This window comes from Tenrec ecaudatus, chromosome 15 (genome assembly GCF_050624435.1).
Source record: "Tenrec ecaudatus isolate mTenEca1 chromosome 15, mTenEca1.hap1, whole genome shotgun sequence".
NCBI classification, from domain to species: domain Eukaryota; kingdom Metazoa; phylum Chordata; class Mammalia; order Afrosoricida; family Tenrecidae; genus Tenrec; species Tenrec ecaudatus.
In genome coordinates, this window is record NC_134544.1 from 11,947,037 (window position 1) to 11,972,620 (window position 25,584).

A 25,584-nucleotide genomic window follows, 5' to 3' on the forward strand; every position below is an offset into this window, starting at 1 on the left:
TCAAATTTCCAGAATGTGGAGTTTATGGTAACAAATAAACTCAGTGAAAATAAAAGGGTCCTTTGATGGGAAAAGAAAATAAAGTATCATCCTATTTTTCCTTTGTATATTATGGAGAATATTAAGTGATCAATATTTTTTGGTTTAACCTCCAAAATTCAGACATTAAACAAAAGAGATCTTGCCTATTAAGTCAAATCATATTAAAGTGTTTGATGACATAAATGATCTAATTGGAATTTTCTTTTGTTTTCCATGTCAATTTACTTTCTAGCGAACTAAAACCAGACAACTGTTGCAGTTTGAATGGCCTTGGTTGGCAGGAACACAGGCCTGGGTGGGAACAATGAGAAACACACAGAGGTGTACCGGATTATAGCACATTCTACAGATGTTTTGATCCAGTTGCCCTTGCAATGGTGGAAGCTGTATGTGCCTCTGGGGCTGGACCCTTTTCCATTTGCCTTTCCTCGTTGCCCAAAAAGGTTGCAGCTGATGAGGTATCATGTCCAAAACCAAACCCATCAGAGTATCTCTGGTTTTTCTTCTGGTCGTCTACTGTTAGGGAAGGATCCTGTCCCCTCACAGACTCACCCCTTTCATATATCATTAGCCTCAAGTGAGTCACATGTACATTTCTGTGACCAAGACACTGCAACACGGGGGCTGGCCTGGGGCTTGGCACACTGGCATTGACTAGTTTATTAAACAGGGCATCTTACAGGTACAGTGCAATCAGATGTCCTGAGGCACAAGGTTGCATAAAGGAGCTGTGGTTTATTGAATAAAAAATGATTTTCATATTGGACTGGAGAAAAAAGGAGTAGCTATTGCATTAGCAGGCAATAATGCCCATTAAAATGCTTACAAAATACTTCGGTTTCACACGCACTCTTTGCTCTGGAGGAGATTTAAAAAGTTACAAGTAGTGGGTGCTCTTTGGCTTTTTTATTAGATAAATCTGACTTTTGTTTCTGTTTGATGAATGTTATAAAAATGACAAAATTCCCTTAAGGATAAATTTGTATTTGAAATGAAAAGTATAAACGTGTGAGAGAACAGAAAAATAAAATTCCTGGAAAAAATAAAAGAACATGGAACTTTCCCAAAAATGTCTTAAAGGCCCTATCATATCACATCTTAATTAGGACATATTTTTATTAAAGGGAAAAGTCAATTTTCTCAGTTTAAAATAAAATTGGAAGACAAAATTAATTATCAAATCAAATAAAATTCATGGGGGCGAGGGGAGGACAAAACAAAACATACCAAACAAGTCCACTCCATGAAGTCAAGTGCCCTAAAGTTAAAATCAAATTTTAAAATGCACAGCCTTGATCAAGTCAATCATTTAACACAATGACACTGTGGGACTGAGTTGAACCACCTCTGTGGGTTTCCGAGGTTGTAAATATTCATGGAGGAGCAGCAAGTGGGTTTGAACTGTCATCCTTGAAATTTTTCCAGGGATCAATGCATAATTGTGGATTTACTAATAAATGTACATCTTTAACTAGAAACATTAGATTATTTTTCCTTTATATTTAAAAATGTGTTTTAAAATAATATACTCTAAACATCGCACATGTGTTTTACACGGTAATCCTTTCATGAGATGTGAATAGGTATCGGGTGAAAAAAAATCCCTTGTCTCAAAAAATAATTGCTTGGCTTCTCAATACCTTTATTATGGTAGATATGCACTATGAAACTGTGGACCATTTACTCAACGGAATTTCTTCCCATATCCTATGGCCTACTTTGTTTTTAATTTTTTGGAATTATGAGAAAACCATAGTCTTCAAGGGATTTGCTATATCAATAACTACAGAGATATTAACAAAGGGCTATTGGAAGATACAGCAGGAGTTGACTATATGTGAAAGATGTCCAGAAAATGAGAGGTAATAACAAATTTAAACTAAGAAACAGGACAAGGAAAAGTTTCTGACTCAAGGAAGGGGAGATGTATGCTTTCATTTAATAAATATTTGTTGAATGTAAGTTAGTGTTTTGATTCTAGTGTGTAACTAACCAGTGAGCAAAACAGTCAACCATATATTCCCACAAAGGGCATATTTTCTATAACATCAACCTGATTGTTAAGTATGAAAAGGAACTCGGATGGCACAGAGGTTCAACACTGGGTGGGGTGAACCCATGGATGTGCAGGTGAACTGTGAACTTTGAACACAGCCAGCCACCCCCAGAGAGGAAGGTGAGCCCATCTGCTTCGGTAAAGATCACAGCAACAGAAACCCCCTGCTGTCTGGGTGCTATGGGTCAGAATAAACTTAGTAGCAACAGGTTGGGAAGGCATGAAATGCAAACAAATGTTATATGTTAGACCATTATCAATGTTGAGAGAAATATAAAGCAGGAAAGGGGATAGAAAATGCTGGGAAATATTGAGATTTTTGTTACAGTGGCCGGAGATGTCCACCTGGAGAAGACATTATTTCAGTGGACCCCACTGCTGTCATGTTAATTTCAATTTACAGTGACTCTATAACCCAAATTAAAACAAAAGAAAACAAAACCAAATAACCCACTATCATAAGTGCAGTTATAATTCACATTGACCCTATACATTGATTTTGAGAGTGTAAATCTTTACAGGAGCAAAGAGACTCATCTTGGAGGTTGGAACTGCCCACCTCTTGGTTAGCAGTGCAATATTTACCCAGTAGCACCACCAGGGCTTGAGTGACCCTAAAGGACCCTATAGTAAAATTGCTTCATAGTGTTTCAGAGATGGAAACAAGACAGGTTCATTTTTCTCTCTAATAGTAATTGGTGGGTTCGAAGTTCTGTCTTTGTGATTAAGCAACCCAATGCTATTCCCAATATGCCACCAGGACACCACATATGGGCAAGTGCCTGAAATAAATAAGGATAAAGGCTGTATGAATGTCTGAGGGACAAACAATATCAACAGAAGAAAGACCTTCACTTCTGAACTGATGGCCAGATCTTTCAGGATGCCGCGCTCCAGTTAGGATGCTAGTTATCAGGTCAAATGCCCTCAAAAGCCTCACTCGGAACCTTGATCAACTGGCTAAAAATATGGGAGTCCCATGAAGTACCTTGAGAATATCCCAGGTGGATTTGCAGTCTAACTCAAGAACATATGGAACACTGATGCTCAAAGACTAGATGAGTGTAGGAGGACATCAAACCTCATCCATGGAGAAAGTAAAAGGTCACTCAGGGACCACTCTTCAGCAAAATAACCAAAAGACTTCTAAGCTGATCAAAATACTTAAAAGGAATCTACTCTTCAGAATCATCAACTGTGTCCAACAAAAATGGCAGCATTTTCCTCAAAATAAAATTCAATAGGCAGGAAGAGACAGGGGAATGGGAATGACTGAAACCAGGGGCCTAGGGAACAGTGGGAAGAACTGTTATGTGTATGAATGGCAACTACTGCAGTGGAACAAAATGTGGATGCCTGTCTGAGTGGAAAGCCAAGATGTTCTGCAAGCTTTCACCCAAGCCCCACACAAACAAGACCAAATAGATCTCAGAAGACACTGTGGGACTTGTTGAATGTAGAGCGGATGAAGAGAATGGATAGAATGATAAAGTAAAAGAGCACAACAGGAGTTGTAACAGGGTGGTGTTAGAAGACAACATTATAGTGAAAAACATGAAGATGGAGAATCAGAAGCCAAAAGGGAAGAATTCCCTCACTGTTTCTCAAGATGAAAGAACTGGGGAACCAAAACCCAATACCCAAAAAAACCACAACTCGGGCCTCGCATGTAATAGCATAAGATTTTATGGGCAAATTATTGAACAATGAAAAAGCAAAAGAACATCAAAAGGAGTGCACAGAGTCACTCTACCAAAAAGGCCTGGTCATTATCTTCCTCTCCCAAGCACACTGATGTCTTTCAGGAACCTGCATGTAGTGAGTCCACAGCCTTTTTGAGGTCTCAATGTGTAGGCATGATTGCTGATTGACTGAATCAGCCCATGCCCCTTGATCTACCTGATATCACAGCAGTCCTCATAGTTGAATCAGTCCCTACCTGAATCACCTCATTAGCCTAAACACTCACATGACGTTTGGAAGGCTAAAAGGAACAAAATCTGATTCAATTACTTAGACTATTCTAAAGACTTCAAGGTGTAGCAATTCCCTAGAATCAACAGCAAAGACCCAATCCTTTGGCTAACCCACATTTGATTTATGCTCAAAGGAGGATGCTATTCTGGATGCTGTTGCCACCAACAAACTGCGAGGTGCCGAATATTACAGTAAGCCAACGCCAGAAAAATTAGAAAGGATGTGGATTCAGAGAGAATCAAATCATTAACAAGATAAAGAAAAAGATTTAGCATGTAATTATACTTTTAAACAAGGAGCCGTGGTGGCATATGAGCAGTTGGGCTATAACTGCAACATAGGCAGTTCGAAACTACAAGTCACTTCACAGGAGAGAAATGGGCCTCTGTACTCCCATGCAGTTAGTCTGGGAAGCTCATCGGGGCAGCTCTATTCTGAGTTGTCATCAACTGGATCCCCGTGAGGGTGGTTGGTTGTACTTAAATAATTAGGAGGTCAGCACTTTTGTAATTATGGGGACTAGGAGAAATGGCAAGAATATCCTATAAGATGAAAGCTGGCATCACTGGAAACTGAAAAATACATGTAGTAAAAATGCTATGTTCACAAAAGAGAGATTCATTTCAAAATCACTTTTGAACTGAAAGCACATTTTCATTGATCCCGTAGTACAATTGTAACCTACAAGCAGGTGTTGTTTTCCAATTTTTGTTCCTTTTCTTTTTTCTTCTCCAACTATATTAATTTTTTCCTCTCCTACAACGTTATGGACTGCTTTGAAATATAGTGAATCTGAATTATTAGCCTTAGTGACCACTTGAAAAAGTTACCTGAATGAGGTATGGAGTTAAGAAATCTATATGAATCCCAAACTTCTGGGGATTTTCAGAGTCTGACCAAAAAGATGGAATCCTCAAAAACATGTCACCAAAACATCATAAAGATTTTTTTTTTCATGTTTGTAGCACTGGCCGCTGATGGTAAACCATGGTGTAGGGTTAAGCTGCAGATTGCCAAGTATAGATGGTCTGAATGGTGCTACCTGGACCAAGAGTAGCCAGCGCTCTTCTACTCTGTATCATCAAACTGTATGTGACAACTCATAAATCAGATGTAATATCAATTTTAAAAACTAGATAGGAGAGAACTTGGTGGATAAATTGCAGAATTGATGCACTAATAAGAATATTTTTAGTGATTTATTCAGGAGCCTGTGTGTGCGCACACACATGTGTGTTTGAAGAGTAGGGATTTATCCATAACACATTTTTTAATGTACTTTGTGGCCAAAATGTTAGAAAATTTCAATCTAAGTGAACTGAAAATATGCCAATAGGTCTCATGAGATAAATTCTTAAAACTGCAGTGAAGAATAAACAAAACTTGTAACAAGATCAGTGCATGCATGGCCACTGTACAGTCTCCATCCGTATTGCTGCTCTCTGATGCAGGCATTATCTGTTGCTTCCTGTGCTTTTTTGGTTTAGGTTCATTTTTCCCTCCTTCAGAGAAATATCTTTGTTTTTACTACCTTTTGGTTCTCTTGACACCGCATGCCTTTACTTTGTTAAGTAGACCTGCACATCTTACACTCCCCATCCTCCGGAATTTGACAACCACTGGAGAAAACAGAGGAGTAAATCTGACATTATTTCTCAACTGGAGGTATCATTAAGACTCACTGTAGCTCAGTGCAAGTGAAAAAGGATTGGTAGGAGCCTTCTGCTTAAAGGAATTTGGAAGTAAAGAAATTTCATCTGGAGACTTGAGAAATGACTCCTGGACAGGGAGGGATAAAAACATTATGAGGTTACCTGGAACTTGATAAATAGGGAGAGGCACAGTAATAGTACCTGGACCATCAGTATTTACAGTTTAAACAGCATCTGAACGGCCTGTCTACCTCTGTTTTACTGGTCTCAGAGGAAATTCTTTCAGCTATATTGATAATATAGAAAATAGAAAATCTTATTCTGGCTACATGATTTACACAGTGTGAGAAACAGTCTTTTGTGCTACTTGGGCATTTCTCTCTGTCGGTGACTGAACTATAAAACCTTCTGACTACTTTTGTGATGTGAATTCAGAGATGTACTAAATTTAGAGCTCCCTCTGGGAAAAGGCTTGTACCGTCCCTACAAAATCTTAACACTACCCCAATATATACACAATGCGATTCTTGCCACAAAGCTTTAGGAGTGTGTGTTTGTTGTTGTTGTTCTGTCTCAACATTGCCAAGTGTGCTCTGTTTTCTCTCCATAAATGATCAAATTGAAGAAAATAGTATCTCATATGTAGTGATCTATGCATTTCAAAATGACTTTGCCTTCTATGCATTCATTGAAAATGGCTCCAAAGGAGAGACAGAAGCTGGAGAAAATCTTTTAGTCAGCAAAACGGACTGAGAACCCAACTCTATACCAGACTCTCAAATGCTACAAACTCACTGCCACTGAGTCCATGCTGACTCCCAGTGCCCTACCCCTGCCCCCGTGGGTTTCTGAGACTGTAAGAGTTGATAGGAGTAGAGAGCCCAGTCTTTCTCCCGCAGAGCTGCTGGTGGTGGTTTTGAACTGCAGACCATGCAGATCACAGGCCAACTCCTAAACCCCTGTGCCACCATGGCTCCTTACCAGACCCCAGAGGCCGTGAAAAGAAAAAGAAACGGTATCCTCTGCTTTATGGACCATATAGCCCAAGGTTTACAATATGTTGTTGTTAGGTGCCAACACATCATCTCTGGCTAATAGGAACCCCATGGATGCTAGAACACAACATTGCTGATGTCCTCACAACTGATGTTATGCTGTGGCAGCCCCTGAGTCAATCCATCTCATTGTGCATCTTTCTCTTTTCACTGACCTTCTATTTTGCCAACCATGATTTCCTTTTCCAAGGTCTGGTGTCTCCTAATACAGTGTCCAAAGTACACAAGATGAAGTCTTCCCAACCTGGCTTCTAGGGAGCATTGTGGCTGTATTTCCTTCAAGATGGATTTGGTTGTACTTCTGGCAGCCCGAGGTATTGACAACATTCTTCTCTAATACCCTAATTCAAATGCAATACTTCTCCAGTCTTCCTTATTCATTTTCCAGCTTTCATATGCAAATGAATCATTGAAAAATACCAGGTTTAATTCAGGCCCACCTATTTTATATGTCTATGGATCACTGTGAGATATTGGTTAAGCTCTGGCCTGCTAACCAAAAGTTTGCTGAATTTTAACCATCAGCAACTCTGCAAGATAAAAACGAGGCAATCTGCATTTTTTTAAAGCTATCTCAGGAATGTCATGGAACAGTTCTCTTCTGTCCTACTTGGTCACTGTGTGTCAGAAGTGACTTAATAGCAGGTGTGTGGTATTTAGAGATATAGATGGTATGCATATGTAAGTATGGAATTTCTTTGTATATAGAAAGCAGGATAAAAACTTATTTTTTATATTTTATTATGCAGTATTAGGTAGAAATATATACTTTAGATAGGTTTTACCTCCCCAAAGAGATTTATAAAAACTGCATTTTCCTTCACCCCAATTACACTAAGAAATATTTTTCAAGAAGCACATTAAGGCAGTCATATTTTAACAGAGGCTGACACATCCTTCATAATTACCTTTGTTCTATTACAGCACCTTACAAATTGAATTAATTCAACACTATTGTAAAACCAAAATATGGGATATAAAACTCACTGAGCACCAAGGGATATAGGCTGATGTCAGCTCTATTACCCAAATCAGTCAAATTAGACACCTTTATTCAATCCCATGTGCCCAATCTCTTTTGGACAAGGCAGACTAAAATAGAACTATAGAAGTCATGAGCTCACCCTATGACCTCCTGAGCCAATTCACCTCTTTGAAACATAAATATGACTCAGCAAATCATATCTGTCAAGAGAACCAATTCATCCTTCACTGGAACTTGAATGATTTAAAATGTCATGGAATTACAATAAATGAATTAAGGCCAAGGGTGGCTTATATTGCATTTTTTAAAAGTAATGAACTACCAATTTTTATTTTTACTAGGGAATTTGAAGATATTTTAGGTTATTTCTCATATAAATTATGTATGTTTAGTAATGCAAACCATGTATTCTCTCATAATAGGGCACATGTTATAAAGATTCCTACTAAATAAAAATGTGTTTATTTCAATATTAGCTATTTAATTTAATTTTTATTTTGAAACTAATGCGTTTATATGCAGGCTGATGTCAAGATGTATGTAGTCAATGACATAGAAAACTCTTATACATCTTGAGTCATTTCCTTTATCTTGCTAATGTCAAATTATGATTCACTCATTAACTCATAAGAACTGAGCTATTTTACTCATACTCATGATCCCTGATTTTAAATTAGGAAAATTATTTAAAATAAATAAAATTTCTTTTAAAGGATGGGACTATAAAAGGAGTGGGCGATGCCTGTAAAGTTATCATGTAGGTTGCCATCTGCGTCTATATGTAGAAAACAGTTCCCTAAAAGTAGACATTGGCAGCGGACTGCCGTATCTTCCTCCTGCAACATGGCAGGTGAGTTCGCACTGTCAACCCTGGGTTCCAAGGGGAGTTTCAGGGTCTCCTTAAGGGCATACTGGATATAAATGAAAATGAAATGTCATACTAACACTACGAATCTGGCCTTCCGTCCCTTAAGACTGGGGGATGCTAATGAAAGGCGTGGAAGAAGAAGGTGTAATGCTAGTGCACGCTCAAGGTCCTTCGAAAGGCAGCGCCATCTCTCCTCTCACTGTCGTCATTAGACGCCATCGAGTTGGTTCTCCCTCACGGGTATGTAGGCACACCAGAACAAAACCCTGCTCTCACAGTTTTTGTAGTTCTCCAAGTGGTTCATCTTGAGAAGACTCCTTTCTCATTCTTATAATGAGATGATGGAAATCATCAGTTTAATTATCATCCATTTGCTTCCGTTTCATTACCATGCATTTGCATATGCCAAATCCCCCCCCCCTTTTTTTTCACTAACCTCTTTCTGTGCTCTGACAACACAGTTCATTTGGGGAGTCTAGTATTCAAGGAAGAAAAGCTTCCACCAGCCAACTCCGGCATATTCAATGGGAAATGGGAACCGGCCCTCCCCTCACGTTGATCTCATTAAACTCACACAGCCTGAAATCCCTGCAGCAGCCATGAGCAGCATTCAGTCCCAATCACAGAAAGGAAGCAACGAAGGGACAGGGACATTGTGGAACAAAGAATATTCACCAGGAAGACCTTTCCTCCTTTCTTGGCTAAGCGTCTTCCTCTGTGAAATCCATAAAGAGAGGATGATGGACTCACTTCAGGGTTAAATCTGGGGTCCACCATTGAGTAAAGGCTGTGGCTCAGACAAGCACCTAGCAGCAGTAAAGAGGACAGTGAAAGGGAGGGGTGACAGGAAACCATCCTTGTCTATCTAGGCTTCATGCTCACCTGGACCTGGAGCAGTGGGAATTTATGTTTTTTTATTATTTCCTTCCCCTTTCTTCCTTTTTATATTAAGAATGATGGTGGCAGCTGAATTTAGTTGCCAGATTAGAATCTGACTGAACTGACATAATGTTGTGATGCTACATTAGTTCATGGGACTTAGCATGCTGTCCAGTTTGTGGACTTCTTTTCTTCGGGAAAATGCTCCCTAAAATGGCTTCTGATGGAGAAAGTGATGCACTGTGGATGCTTTTTGCTCTGTTTGCTGCTGCTTACGCTGCATCCTCTGCACTCCGGAGGCTGGCTTTATCAGTAACACTCACAGACTCTCTTGTGAATCTTGGGAATCTCATTGGATCTTCCACTAGAACGTGCTGTCAGAAAATATGAGGGGGAAGTAGATGAGGTCAGAGTTTTGGCTGTTCTGGTGCCTTCCATTCTGGGATGTCTAAGTTTAGGCTTTTTCTTTTTTTTCTCCACCAAAGATCTCAGCTTCTGTGGCTTGCCCCTATCCGACAGCATCTGGTAAAGATCCCCTCTTCTTTCACCCTTGGGCAAGTTGCCAAACGGTCCTTTCTAAGTCTTGCGCTTCCATATTTCAGAAAATTCTTCTGATTTCCCTTAACCCTGTCCCCATTGCTGTAAACTGTCCTTTATTAAACTCATGTCTGATGTGTCAATGTGCTGTGACCTTGCTGGAACCCTGACTGACCTCCTACAGGAGGAGTGTTGAACTCACAGTCAACACAGCACCTCAAGTAGTGTCAGAATAAGAAGCAAAGGGAACCTGTGCCTGCCCTTGAATTACCAACCCTCAGAGCTCCCAACCCTCCTTCGGCCCCTTGCTCACCAGACTCTCGTCACAAATAGAGAAATAGTTCCCACTCATTGAGCCCCTGCACTTTAAATCTGTCAAAGCTGTTTAGCTTTCATCCTCATCGACAGCTACCCTGTGTCCACTACAGAGCTGAAGGGTTTTTTTTTACATGGCAAGTCCTGTTAATCCTTATAAAAATCCTAAGAGGTTGCCGTTTTTAATCACATGTTATTATTGAGAAAACTGAGATTCACAGTCATGGAGTTATTTGCCCAAATTCACAGAGGTAGTATGGGACAGACTTGGTGACTGAGCTGACATTTCTCTCACTGTGCTGCTGGGGGCTGCCTCCTCAAGTGGATTTGAGTGGCCCCTTCCACATCACACTTTCACTTCCAGCAGCCTCTGCAGAACTTGCCCCTACTTAACCCTTCCTCTCATCCTTACTCCTAATCTATAGAGAACTTGTTCATATGCAAAGGCCAGCAAGCATGGAACCGGGAAAGTCTACCTTCAACTCTCTGGCCACAACCTATCTTCCAATGTGGACTATTGATTCCAAATAGAAAACAACCAAGTAACTTCTCTACAGCTTTGTTCGGGTCTTCATGAATGCATTTGCTCCCCCACTAAAGTAGCGTGTAGGTAACGAGGAGACCAGCTAGAAGAGGGTAGAGACACATCCACTAGCTGCATCTTTGGGCTGAACACATGCGAAGCAAAATGAAATGAGATTCTGTTAACATTAGCAGAGGCATGTAAGCTGCCAACAAGATTCTAATTCTTAAAACGTTTGACAGGGGGGGAAATAGGCTGGCAAATTACTTGCTTAAATTTCAAGGAATAAAATCACCCTGCTTTTGAATAAATGCAGGCACGGGTCATGGAAAAGCCTCACAAAAACCACAGCATCTTGTGTTGATGCAACTGTTTGTAGTCTCTTTGCTCCTGTTCTGTGACCCCTTTCTCTTCCCCATGGGCACTTCCATTCTCAAAAGTCATCTAAAAGTTTCTTTAAATACAGTTAAAGTTTTGAGATTATGGAGAATATTGACCAAGGTAGTGTCAAGATGTTTGTCATGTGAAACCTGGTGAAACAGAGAGGTAACTAGGCGGCCATGCTCTTAGCAATGATATAGAAATAGACACGCTGCAGGGAGATTCTATGCTTTATGCTCTCTGTGGCTTGGCACTTGAGGTTCTTGACAGAGTTGAAGATAAGGAGATGTAAGAGCTTCTATCTATGGCTTGTAGGGAGTAAAGGGGAAGGGATAGAGGGGAAGACATGGCTTGGTATTTTCACAATCCAGAAAATTAGGTGGACAAAACAGTTCTGCAGAGCATAAGAAACTGTTCTCATCCCTAAATTTATACCTAATGTAGGGGCACAAAACAGTGTGGAAACTACAACTGATGCTAGGATAATGAGCATCTGAGGTTGAATGGGAAGACCTTCACAAACATGTGTGTGCATGTGCATGTGTGTGTACAACTCCAATGCAAATGGTTCTTATGGACTGAGTTGTTATTATGCATGAAAGAATCAATTCTAACATACAGACATCCTATATGACGGCGGAGAACTGCCAAATAGGGTTTTCTGGGTTGTAAACTTTATGGAAACGGATTGCCATGTCTTTTCACTTGCAGAGCAGTTGGTTGATTTGAATTGCCAATTTTCTGTTAGAAGGTGAACGTTGAACCATTGGTCCAAATATGAAAAGCCTTCACCAGGTAAGTTCCTCTGTCAAATTAGCTGAGGACACAGACTTTAAAGTCAGAAAAATGAGCGCTCAAATCTTGACTCTGAAACTCACCCACTTTGGGGAAACCATCTATACTTTTTGTTGTGATTAGATGCTAGTAAGTTGGATCCAACTCCTAGCAGCCCTGTAAACACACGGAATAAAACACTGTATGGTCCTCAACCATCCTCACCATCTTTCTTACGTATGAGTCCATTGTTGCAACTACTGTGTCAATCCATCTTGTCAAGGCTCTTCCTCTTTCACTGCCCTTCTATTTCCCCAAGTATGATGTCCTTCTCCAGGGACTGGTCTTTCCTGACAACATGTCCAAAATATGTGACAAAGTTTCACCCTTGCATGTTAGGGGCTTTCTGGCTGTACTTCTTCCAAGACAGCTTGGTTTGTTCTTTTGGCAGTTTGTGGTCATTTCAATACTTTTTTTTACTAGCACCAGAATTCAAATGCATTGATTCTTCTTTGTTTCCTTAATCAATATCCAACTTTCACACGCATATGAGGTGACTGAAAAACGATGGCATGAGTCAGGCGCATTTTAGCCCTCAAAGTAACATCCTTGCTTTAAAGAGGGCTTATGCAGGTGACCTTTCATCTATTGACTGCTGCTTTCATGAGCCCTGATTGTGCATGTAAGTCCAATTAAATCTTTGACAGCTTTAATCTTTTCTCCATTTATGATGATGTTTACCTGTTTGCTTATGATGATTTTACAGCTTGGGAATCTTATCAGACAGTTCTATTCTATCTTACTGGGTTGCTATGAATCAGAACTGACTACATGGTGGTGGGCTAATGGTTATTACATACCAATAATATGTGCACTGTTTAAAAGTATGATGCATTATAATAAAATAAACACAGTTAACCCATTACCCCTACTGGATATTATGCATCGCTTGCATCTAACTTGAAATGCTTTCTAGAATACGTGTCACCACATCTCACACCCAGATTACTATTGTGAATGCATTATGTTCATTCCGTTGCTTTTAGAATACATAAATGTATGTCATTAAGGAAGTGAGTGCTGGGTTGTGGAATGTTGTGTTGTTGTGGCAGATAAGTGCTGTCCAGTTGGTTCTGATTCATGTGCAAAAGAAGGGACCAGTCTGCGAATTCTTCTTCATACTCATTCAATACATGCTATCATGCTGAGTACAGAAAGATCACAAGTCTTGGGGTGGAAAGTCTTGTAGAGCCAGTGGCAGTGGAGGCATCTTAGTGCTGGCTTGTGTCTCCACGTGACTCCTACAGCTCCAAGATTCTGGCTACCATCAGCATATCTCCATGTGGCTTGTCAACAGAAATGTCTTGCAGGCAGTGAGTGAGTGCCCCACCTCCAGAAAGCTGTTTATCTCCTTAGTGCCTCCAAATGAATTCACCAAGCTACTGGATATCTGATTGACAGGCTAAATTCCATTCCTTTGCTCTTTATAGTCTTAAAATTTCAGCAGATTGTGTAACTACCTCAATTAGTATTGTCTTTAGTAGTGAAGTGGTCATTGGTTTGATTACTGGCCTGATTATTGAGCAGCAAGGATCTACTACCCTTCATCCTTTGGCAGAATATCTTCCTCCAACCCCTTTGCTTTGGGATTGGCCAGGTTGCTTTGAACAACAACAATGGAAATGCCAATGGCCTCAAAGCAAGGAGGAACTACTTGTGCTGGCTGTTCCACCGTAGCTCTTGGTGTTTTTGCGTGTGTTTAGTCACACAAAGGGTGTGTCTCAAAATCCTTTGATTAAAAAAAAAGGATTATCAAAGGGATTAATTCCTTGATCATTTTAGCATGAGTCAAGTTCAAGAAGAGCTTATGATAAAGACAAGTGTAGGCCAGAATATCACCTAATGGCGTGAATGTTAATGAAATACAAGTAAGATCCAGAAACTTTAACAAAAAATGATATGTACAGAAAAGGGCCAGTTTGAAATGTGGTTGTCTGTTTTCAGAAATTCTGCAATTAAGAAACAGGCTGAGAATTCTGCTCAATTGTAAATACATGCTAGTTTTTTTAATGAAAAATAAATGACCCTCCAATCTGAACCAACAGGGTAGAATCAAACATACACAAGCTTTTAAAATCAAATCCTGAAACGTTTACTTGTTTATCAAGCAGATTTAAGATGTATTGAGAACAAAAGGCTCTTCTGTGTATCAAATGATTTGCCCTGCCCCTCACCCCTCCACCCCCTCACCCCCACTTTTCAAAAAGGAATCTCTATCACTACTATCTCATATGCATATTGCACCATTGTAGAGTAAAACTTGTCCTATGTGACAGCCAGAATTTCAGTCTTGATTGTGTAGGTCATGCCATGTTCTCCACCATCGATAGGGTCTTGTCACTTTCTTTTCACCCATTTAGTGAAAATATTTACGTTTTTTTTTTCCCCTGACAGATTTCCACCTTATACAGGTCGTGGCTTTCAGAGGTCTTACTATGTATGTGTCATTAGTGAACAGATAATTCTGTGATATGACAGGTCCACATATTGTGTCAAAGTGTACTCTGTACCACACCCATGGAGTCGTCTTCATTTCTGGCCCTAACTTAAATCATATGCTGCTGGATTGTCAGTTCATACTATAATGGGATGTAACTCTTGGGACCCTTTAGAGCAGTGGTTTGCAAACTTCCTATTGCTGAGACCCTTTAATACAGTTCTGCATATTGTGGTGACCCCCCCAAACATAAAATTATTTTGGTTGCTACTTCATAACTGTAATTGTGCTACTGTTCTGAATCAGGAAATCCCTGTGAAAAAGGTGGTTCGACCCTCAAAGGGATTGTGACCCACAGGTTGAGAATTACTGCTTTAAAAGGTGGTTAGATTTTTCAACTGGGAGTGACATGAAATGTTAGGGGCCAGACAATGGAAACTTTCAGTCAATGGCATGGCAAGGACATATCTCATCTCTAGTGACTTCCTCATGGCCACGAGGAGGGTCAGACATGCCTTCACTCTCCATCTTTCTTTATTCTAATCTGACACCAACTAGTCCTCCATGGATTCCATTTCTATGCTGGATTTGATAATTCATTGCAATAGCCACACAGAACTCATAGGCAACACTCATGATTCAGGGAAGTTTATTAGAGAAGTTAACAGGTTACCGCAAGTCAGGATAAGTAAACAATTAGTATACAGTTGTTGGTTCACAGCAAGACCAAATCTCAGGATTGAAGTCTCATTCTTGTCCTCATCCTCCCAATCAAGTCATCCCTCGGGTATTGCTTTCATGGGCTAGGGAGCCATCACCCCTGTTACTCTGTCTCATAGTCCTACAGATTTACTCCACAGTGAGATAAGGTACCCTATGGTCTAGATGTTGCTCCCCTGCATGTCCATGCCACAGTCTCTAGTGCATCTGGTCTTGGTGGTCTGTGCCATTCAGACAGAGATTTTTAAAAATCATTTTATTGGGGGCTCGTAGAACTCATTGCAATCCATATATACATCCATTGCATCAAGCATATCTGTACATTTTTGTCCCATCATTCTCAAAATAATTGCTTTCTACTTGGGCCCTTGGAATCAACACCTCATATTCCCCCATCCCTCCCTGCTCCCCCTCCCTCATGAACCCTTGATAATTTATAAATTATTATTTTATCATGTCTTACACTGCCCAATGTTTCCCTTCACACATGATACTGTTGTTCATCCCCCAGGGAGGAAGTTATATGTAGATCCATGTAATTGGTTTCCCCTTTCTACCCCACCTTCTTTGACATGCTCTTCTAAATAGTCTGGGACTTTCTCTCTGTGTCCCAGATGGCTCCTCGGTAGTGGGGAATAGCTCTGGAGGAGGTATGTGGTTTTTAGCTTTTAACTGACCATACTTACTCATGGCCACTGAGTTAATTCTGCTTCATGGTGACCCTATAGGACACTAGCCATTTCCCCAGTGAGTTTCAAGGACTGTAATTTGGGGAGGTTGAGAGCCTCAATTTCCCTGACGTGCCACCTGGTGAACTTATGGTTAACAGACCAACTTGAGCCCACTACACTAGGGCTCCTTAGTCAATCATAGCCCCAAAGGAAAAAGAACCATAATGTTTTAAGTCACAGCTGCTAGTAAAACAGCCTTAAAGGTGCCCCAAGGAAATTTATGGCGTTACCGGCTTCTCATCCTCTACTAAATTCAGGAGTTAACCTCATGCTAATCCTGTAATGGATAATTCTCTCCAAAATGGGTTTATGGCCACAGGCATAGAGTTCAGAAATACAAAACATTCACTTAAGGGATTACGCTAGAAGGTCCATATTAATTAAGGTCATCTTCAAACTGGTAGGTAGCTTTAAGATGGTACCCAATAAGTGTCATCTCCTGGTAGTCACAGTCCTGTGCAATCAATTCCCTTTGTATGGCATGTTTCTAACTATTATAATATGGCAATATTAAAGAGATGCCACTTCAATGTTTATGTTACAAAAGCTGTGTTGTCCATCTGGTGAGTACGGAGTCTCTCTGTCTGGGGTTTTTGGCTTGCACATTTTTATGAAGCAAGCTGCCACGCTGGAGAGGCACAATGGCAAGGAATAAAGAGTGGATCCCAGCCAATAGCTTGGGAGGAACTGACGGCTTCTATCCAAAAGCTCATAAGGATATGAACTCTGCCAGCTACCACCTGGGCTTGGCAGCTGATCTGTCCCCGGTGAACCTATACTGCATTCTTGTAGGACACCTCAGTTAAACCATGTCTGTAGTCTCGAGACTTACACAAAGGGAACTCCGGAGCTTCTATATGTTGAATCCACAGTGGGTGGGGATAATTTGTAACATAATAATAGATAGCTATTTCTTTTTAATTTTCAAAAAAGTTTGTAGAAAAAGTCTGTTATCATTTAATTCAATTTTTCTACATTGTGAAATCCTTTTGAGTGTGCATACATACATTCTTTGGTAAAATTACGTTAAAATGATATTATGTTACTTGATTTTTTTGGATTATATCCGTTATGATTTCTAATATTTTATTGGATTCTGAATTTTCAAATAACACTGAGGATTGTTTGTAATATTGTTTGATGTATTGTTGAGTGTTTCCGTGGACATTCATTCACAATGGTGTGTCTCTGTTTTAGGATGTCTTTTGCTTGCAATGTGTATTTGGAGAAATTTAATCTGAGGGAAACTCTAAACTGAGGATAATATCTTCTGGAAATGATTCCCACTGGTCTCTTCACCTCCTGGGGAGATGAAGCCCTGGGACCATTCCACCCAGCTCTTTTACAGATTCCAAGAACTAACCAGGGTTCACTAGTTTCCCTTCTCCTTTGGCTGCTGTTTGGGGATGCATCCTTCTGAGAGAGCTGTTGTGGATACATCTATTGAGGGGAATCCCAGATTTAGCACCAGCTCTAGAACGACACCTGCTTTATTGACGTGCTTCTTTTATTAGCTTTGTTTCCTTCTCCTTTCCTTCAACTTTTGAAGATTTCCTTCTGTCCTCAAAGCCTAGAAATGCAATAGAAATATCCTTTTATGCAGGAATTTTGTTGTATCAAATCCGGATATCATTAAAAGTGGGCATTTCATGTTCATTCTAGTATCAGAGAATTCAAAAGGAGTACCAATGTGTCCATTTTCTATAATGGACTATTGAACATGTCTTTTTTGTTAAAGAACAAAAGAAAAAATATATATATATTCCCTCCCACTGACACTGGCTATTCGCTATATTGGTGAGTGACTTATAATGAAAACATTGAGGAAACAAGGCAGATATATAAGAGTTTGCTGCTACATTTTAAAATGTGTGTCATTTGACTGCATTTTTGATTTAGCTCTTGGGATCCGAATGAGCTAAGAGTCTCTAGATCTAGGATTCTGACACACTTTTTAAATGTGAAAACTGCCTGCTTATCTTTATTTTCAGTTTCCCTTGGGGTGTCTTTGGCAAGACGTGTGTGCGAGACCTTGGGGCTTATCTGAGCTCTAGATTGCCTATTAAATAGCTATCGACTGTCTCCACCGCAATTTAAGAAACCGGAAAGTTCTGGCTCTTGAATGTTTGGCTTTTCAGGAAGTCTCATTTTTTCCTCAGGCGTTGGGAGTCAGGTTTTAAACTTCACAAGTCCGGACATCAGCGCTAAGATTACGAGGAAGGAGGCCTATGGCAGGCTTCTCCTAATAAACAGCACTGCGCCAGCTGAGCAGGCAGTCCTGCTCCAGGATGAAAGGGCTGTGGATGGCAGCAAGCCCTTTGGGTTTATGAAAAGTGTTAAAGGAGACTCTGGTGAACCGTGCCACCCTTCTGTGTTGGGTGACATCATAAGCATAGATATGCCTTATTGAGTCTTCAGATGCGTTGTGTACAGGAAGGAAACGCTCCCTGCTTTAAAGTCACTTCAAAGTTTTTGTTGTTTAATCTGACGTTTTACCATATGTTAATGTTCTGAAATGAAGATCTCCATGGGGCCACACAGAGAAAAGGAAAACCAACCAATCCTCTGAGGTAATTCTCTTGACAGGAAGACAAACCTACAACCAACCAAAGGGATCCTTCCGATTTCCCAGAATGATGGAGCTATGACTTGTTTAACATTTTCTATTTTTGAAAGTAGTGTTTTTGAAATAGCCCATGTTTGAAGACCAGCAACCTAAGAATTGGTGGCAGGTGGTGAGGTTTGATTTTGAGGGATCAGTGAATCAGAAATCAGAAGACTGACTCTGATTATGTTTTACTCACTGGCATTTTTGAAAAGAACCGAGTAATATTTCCCCACAATGGATGATATTTTGAAAGGTTTTCTATTTGAAAATATAAATCCCAATAGGAGGTAAAGCTAAGAAACCATAGGCAAGGCATCTCAGCCTATAAGTATAAAATTCTGTTGTCATTTAGGATATCTCATATACATAAATAGCATCTTTATAATGGTTAACTTTTTGTTCATGGGAAAACATGACAGATCCGTAAGAATTTGAAGTGAACCAGTACATGAATGAACTATACTGAATGAGCTTCTTAGCCATACACTCATTAGTTAAGAACTACATATTGTATCTAAAAAACTTAGATATCCCTTATTTAGTCATTAGACAGCATTGTCTATTGTATCTATGAGTTAGTTACATGTTGTATTTTTGCATAAACTCTAAATAGACCTGCTAGGCATTTCTGACAGAATTCATGGCTGACACCTTAAAGTAAAAGCTGCTTCAGTGCATTTGTCAGACATGGGAGGAATCTCACAGAGATAGTGAGAAGTTAACTTCTCCACTATGGTGGCTTGAAACAATATCCATCACTTCACACTTCCTGTAAATCAGGTTCAAGTCTCCTGTTAGCTCCGTCCCCGAGTAAGCTCCTTCCAGCACTTGGAGGTCCAATCTTATCAAGCCTTGACTGAGTAAAGTTCTTCCACAAGAACTCGTGAGTTCCAGAACTCATGACAAGACTCAGTGGTTTTCAGAACCTTGAACTTGGGTCCTATTTCCTCACTGACTGTGGCCTCCAATGGCTCTCAGTCTGTAGCCTCTGAGTGTCTCACAAGCCAGCTTGCTCTATCAAACTTAGCAAGGTGTGGGAGAGGAAGCACACAAGTGAACTAGAAATCACTGACCTAGAGTTGGAAGCAACATTTCACCATTTTTTCCATGCTCTGTATACTAGAAAGAAATCACGAGACCCAGAACCATGTTTACACAAAGACGTGATTATCGGGACTGTTACTCTTGGGAAACCATTTCAAAATTTACCTTACCACAGGGCTGCTTTGACACTGTGCAAGCAACTCACTGTCTGCCATGTGTAAATTTGAGATCATGACACCATTTGATATACAGCATATGAAGGAATGTGGTAACAATAGAATTCAGCTCAATAATTTAGATGTTGCCAAATTAGTCCAATCTTTATCTTATAAAAACAATGTTTTAAAGGTAATTGACTATCTCTTCTTTTAGCCCAGGATCTTGTTGGCATGTGCCTTCGGACGTAGTGATGGATGAGAATTCGGGTGGGGTAGCATCACTTGCTCCCTGTATGAAATGAAAGGTCTTTTACTGTGAAGCCTTTAAAGCTGAAGAAAGTTGACTCAGAAAGATCACCCAAGTGCTCCTTGATAAGATCCACAAGGAGGCAGATGTTAGACTGATTTTCTTCTTCTTTTTTTTAAGCTATTAAGGGCACAGAACTCTCATTGCCTTAATTTATTTCAAACTCAAGGAAATGAAAAAATCTTCCCCAACCTCTAGATTCTGAATCTTGCCTACAATAACATTGAATTGATTGTGCAACTCAGATTCAGAGACCAAGAGAAGATGCTGCTCAGAAAAGAGCAGGCAAAGAGGTCAGCTCATGAAGTTATTTTCACTGTGTTTGGGGTCCCAAAGGTGTGATCTTGTTAGGTTTTCATGAAGAACATAGGACTAACCTGGGGCCTATAACGAAGAAGGTTTAAGAAGATGGAAAAATGTGCTGGTGAGAAAATGACCAAGTGATTTATACTGAGCACTTTCCCCGCATTTCCACAACAGCCCTGATCATCCTCTGAGCAAAGCAAGGGCTGTCGAGGGAGTGTGTCACTGGGAGAGCTGCCCCATCAATCTTACACTCTAGATCCTCCCCCCCGCCCCCCAGTCTTCTTTTTTGCTCCCTAAACTCAAAGAATATTCACAAGGAATGTGTTGTCTGTCCCTTAAGGATGCCAAAGCCATCATTTTATGGTGGTCTATATCAAAGAGTGTAGAATTCTTCAGGCAAGATTTAGAGAATAGGAAATGCCTCCTTCAGAAGTGTACAGCCGGAGTTGGAGGATGTGTTGAGAAAGCACAACTTCAATTTTTGATAATCTTATTTAATAAAGGTTTCTCTGATTTTGTAGCAATACTTTTTAGTTACACACATCCATACATATCAATATTCATATTCAATAAAGTGTGAAAATCTGTTTTTAAAACTCATTGCTGGTCTACAAGTGAAATCATTTATAAGATTCATTAGTTGATTCCCCTGTCTGTCCCTCTTGATCTTATTATTTCTTTTACGGCTGGTTTGCTTTGAATGAATTTCCAATCTATTTAGTCTGTGTCTGCTCACTGATTTCATATGGATGCTGAGTAAGCTTACTTTGCTTCCAACCTAAGTTATTACTCTAATTCATTTAAACAAATTATTTATGGATGTGTCAGTGGGACCAACTTTAAATTTAAAATTAAACAAACTAGCTGATTAATAAATAACTAGTTTGGTGGTTACATGCCTTACTCATCAAGCCCCTTTTCACCCTTCCCATTGCTCTAGTCTCTAACATCAGAAGACTGACTACAGAACTCAGTCAGTCACATTTGGTATTCAAATAATTGCTATCATTACCCTGGCCATTCAGAGTTAGAAAAAAGGGGGAAAACAAAACTGTGTTTGTATCCATTGTTCTTATACTTTGTCATTTTCATTGCTGCCCTGGAGTTATTTCTGACTCTCTGGGACCCCATGCGGTTTCAAGGTTTAATAAAATTATTTCTAATAACCATTTTAACAAAATTATAAATAAATTAAAATATTTTAGTTAATTTAAAATGCAAGGCTTCTGCAGAAGCCGTGTGGATCATTTTTAGCTGGAAAAAGGGCTGCCCCTCATGAAATTTTTCTAGAGACTTCTTAAAACTTGATTTCTATTTGCTGCTCTGGTGAAGTCAATTTCCTTTCTTTTCCATCTATCTTTGGTACAGAAGGCAGGCTTTGGTCTCCCATACACCACCTTTCCTCCACTCGTTCTCAACACCTACTAAGTGCTTGCTAGGCAGTTTGCAATCTCACTTACTTTGGACATGTTATCAGGAAAGATCAGTCCCCAGAGAAGGACATCATACTTGGTAAAAACGAGAAGAGATAAAGAAAGAAAATAAAAGAACAAGAGGAAGAACCTTGGCCAGGTGCCTGGACACCGTGGCTGCAAGAGTCGGCTCTGATATGAGAACAATCGTGACGATGTCGGACCGGATGCTGCTCACTTATGTAGCACGTGCGATCCCAATGACCCCGGCTCGACAGCACCTACCAAGAGCAATCTTACTGCACGACGTTAAAGAAATACTTTTTCCCCCTCCAAGGGGCTCGGTTAGATCTTAATGAGTAATAAAATAAAATCTTCTTATGTTTATCTATTCCGTGCTGGAAATTTGACTGCCATTGTAGAAAAGCAGCTGTGGTTCTCAGTGTGAGCGATTGACTTACTTTGAATCTATAGAGGAGAGAAACATAAAATAGTAACTATAAGAGAAAAGGAAATATGTTTGGGTATGTATCTCACAGGGCATGTATCTCACAGGGTATGGGTCTCACAGGGTATGGTTCTCACAGGGTATGTATCTCACAGAGTATGTATCTCACAGAGTATGTATCTCACAGGATATGTATATCACAGGATATGGGTCTCATAGTGTATGGGTTTCACAGGGTATGTATCTCACACGGTATGGGTCTCACGGGATATGGGTCTCACAGGGTATGTATCTTACAGGGTATGGGTCTCATGGGGTATGTGTCTCTCAGGGAGTGTGTCTCACAGGGTATGTCTCTCACAGGTATGAGTATGCATGTGGATAGTCCATGCACGTGTAAATTTCAGACTCTACCCCTTTTGAAAACCACATTGCAGATATTCAGAGGATGTCTCCCTACAAGCTTTTTTACCTACAAGCTAAGGATTAGGTAAATATCTATCTTATAATTTAATCTGAATTCATCAGACACAAGTGTAGCTAAGTGGTTATCTCCATTTGTTCATTTTCTTGACACCTTTGAAGAGAATTAAAATGGCATAACCTTAGCCACAGCCAAATCAAAGGAAGAAATGAACTGATGCGTTCCTTCAAAAACGGAGTCCAGCTGCAGAAAGCCACCTCAAGACTCCATGATTCTTAGCTCTGGGAACAAGGACAGTTTATATGTTTCCCTGTTTGAACAAAAAGAAAAGAGATGATCAATGTATAAAATTTAGGGTTGTTTGTGCATTGAATATAAAAGTATTTGTAAACCACTCAAATCAAAGCAATCCAATGACAAAGCAAACCAAACCCACTGGCACTGAGTTGCGTCTGACTCACAGCAGCCTTGCCAGACAGAAGGGAGTTGTCACACAGAGCTCCCACGGCTGCTGTCCATGCTGAGGCAGACAGGTGCAGCTCTCTCCTGCAGAGTAACTGGTGGGGTTGCAGTTAATCCTTTGGAAGGCAGAATCACATTGAACCACCGAGCCTACAGAGCGCCTATGTGCGTTTGAGGGTCTTATTTTGGAATATGACTCTATGTCTGGGAAAAGTTACCTTTGGAGGTATCATAGAATTCTACCCACATACCTGGTACCAACACATTTAACCTGCTCACAGAAGAACTGTCACCACTTATCATGTTTTGGAGGACACAAAATCCCCATGGAAAACCAGGCCAAGACAACACACTGTATTTCTGGGAAACATAGGTCCCATGGTGATTTTCCTAAGACAGATATTTAGAGGTTTTCAGCTAATATCCTAAGCAATGTAAATGCCAGACAAACTTGGAGGGATGGACTTAATGATCAAAAATCATAGGAACATGGGTGAATATATATTATGGTCTATCCATAGATTAAAGACTTCATTTTGAGTCACTGTCAACATTCATGGGAGCAGCTGTCAGAAAAATCAAAGGACATATTACATTGGGTAAAACTGCTATAAAGATCTCTCTTTAAAATGTTAAAAGACAAAAGAAATCAAAACAAACAAAAAAACACTGGGGTATGCTTGACCCGAGCCATGGTATTTTCCATTGTGTTATATACATATGAAAGCTGAACCATGGGAAAGGAGGGATGGAGAAGAAAGGATGCACTTGAATGATGGTATTCCCAAGGAATATTAGATATGTGGACTGCCTGAAAGTTAAAACAAACAAATCTGTGTTGGAAGATGCACAGCCAGTCTATTCCTTAGAAACAAGGGTGGTGAGACTTTTTTTTAGGTATGCTGGACACCTTATTAAGAGAAGGATGTCATGCTTACAAAAGTACATGGTCAGTAAAAAATAAGAAGGCCCTTTCTGGAATGGATTGACACAGTTACTGCAACCAGTAGCTCAAAGAGAGGAAAGAAGGTGACAGTGGCACAAGATGGGGTGATATTCTGTTCCGCTGGACAAGCTTGGGGTCCTGTAAGAGAGTTGGAATGGACTTGATGTCATCCTACCAAAACAACAGAGCCGTAGCAGACATATTTTGTGATGAAATCTATAATTTCAAAAATACATAGGAAAAGGCTTATGAAAGAACACTACTTCCTGAAACAAAGCAAAAGCTTAAATAGATGAGGATTTCTTTAGTATTTAAAATGGTAACAGTTTTCTTGGCAAATTTTGCAACATGTAAGTATAAAAATTCTTAAAGAGAGAGGTAGCATAGTAATATCTGTGTATCTAAATTCTGAATATTTTTCTTCCCAGGTTTGTTTGTTGTTGTTTTTACATTATAGGCTCAAAGTTTGCTGTACTGTCTTTTCAATGAAAAAATAGTGCAACACCTGTAACATATCATTTTATCTTTTTAAATAAATCATTTAATTGGGGGCTCTTACTCAATTTCTTATTAAATAAGATCTATTCCTTTGTTTTTTATATTTTTTTCATTTTCTTATTACTTAACTTTTAATTTTTTATTATATATATATATATATATATATATATATATATATATATATATATATATATATATATATATATATATATATATATATATATCCAAATAACCCACTGTGGTAGTTACACAATTCAATGTCAACTTGATAAATAGAATGAAGAGATGGAGCTTAGCCTGTCAATCAGGTGACAGCCAGATGTGCCTCCTGGTGGGTGTGACCTCCTCAGGTGGATTCTGGGAACTTAGTCTCTTCCTTCCTGGGGCAGGTCACACACTCTCTCTGCTTGACCTTCCTGTTGAAGAGCCACATGCAACCACGCTAATGGCAGCCAGGGCCATGGAGATGCATCCACCACCATTGGATCCCCGGCACTTTCCACCCATCAGACTGTGATCTTCCTGCATTCGGCATTTTTCCATGTGCTGCCTGAGTCTGAAGAGGAACTATGGGCTAATATCGGACTTATCGGTTAACATTGAACTTATTGACTTGATCTGGAGTGGGCTGGGATGATTTACTGATGCATAATTACTTCTTGATATAAAGTTCTCTCTTTCACAAATATGAGTATCTCTTGATTTGTTTCTCTAGTCTGCCTGGACTGACACCCCACGGCTATTGAATCATTGTCAATTCATAGGGACCTTACAGAGCAGGGTACAATTGCTCACTAGTGTTTCAGGGGTTGACAACTTTTATAAAACCACACAACCACATCTTTCTCCTTCAGATCAGTTGGTGCCTTCGAACTGCTGCCTTTAGGACAACAGACTTATTTGGGAAGTTTCTGGTATAGATTTCAGTGTTAGTGCATAATATTTTTAAAAAACACAATATTTATGTCAAAATTAATTT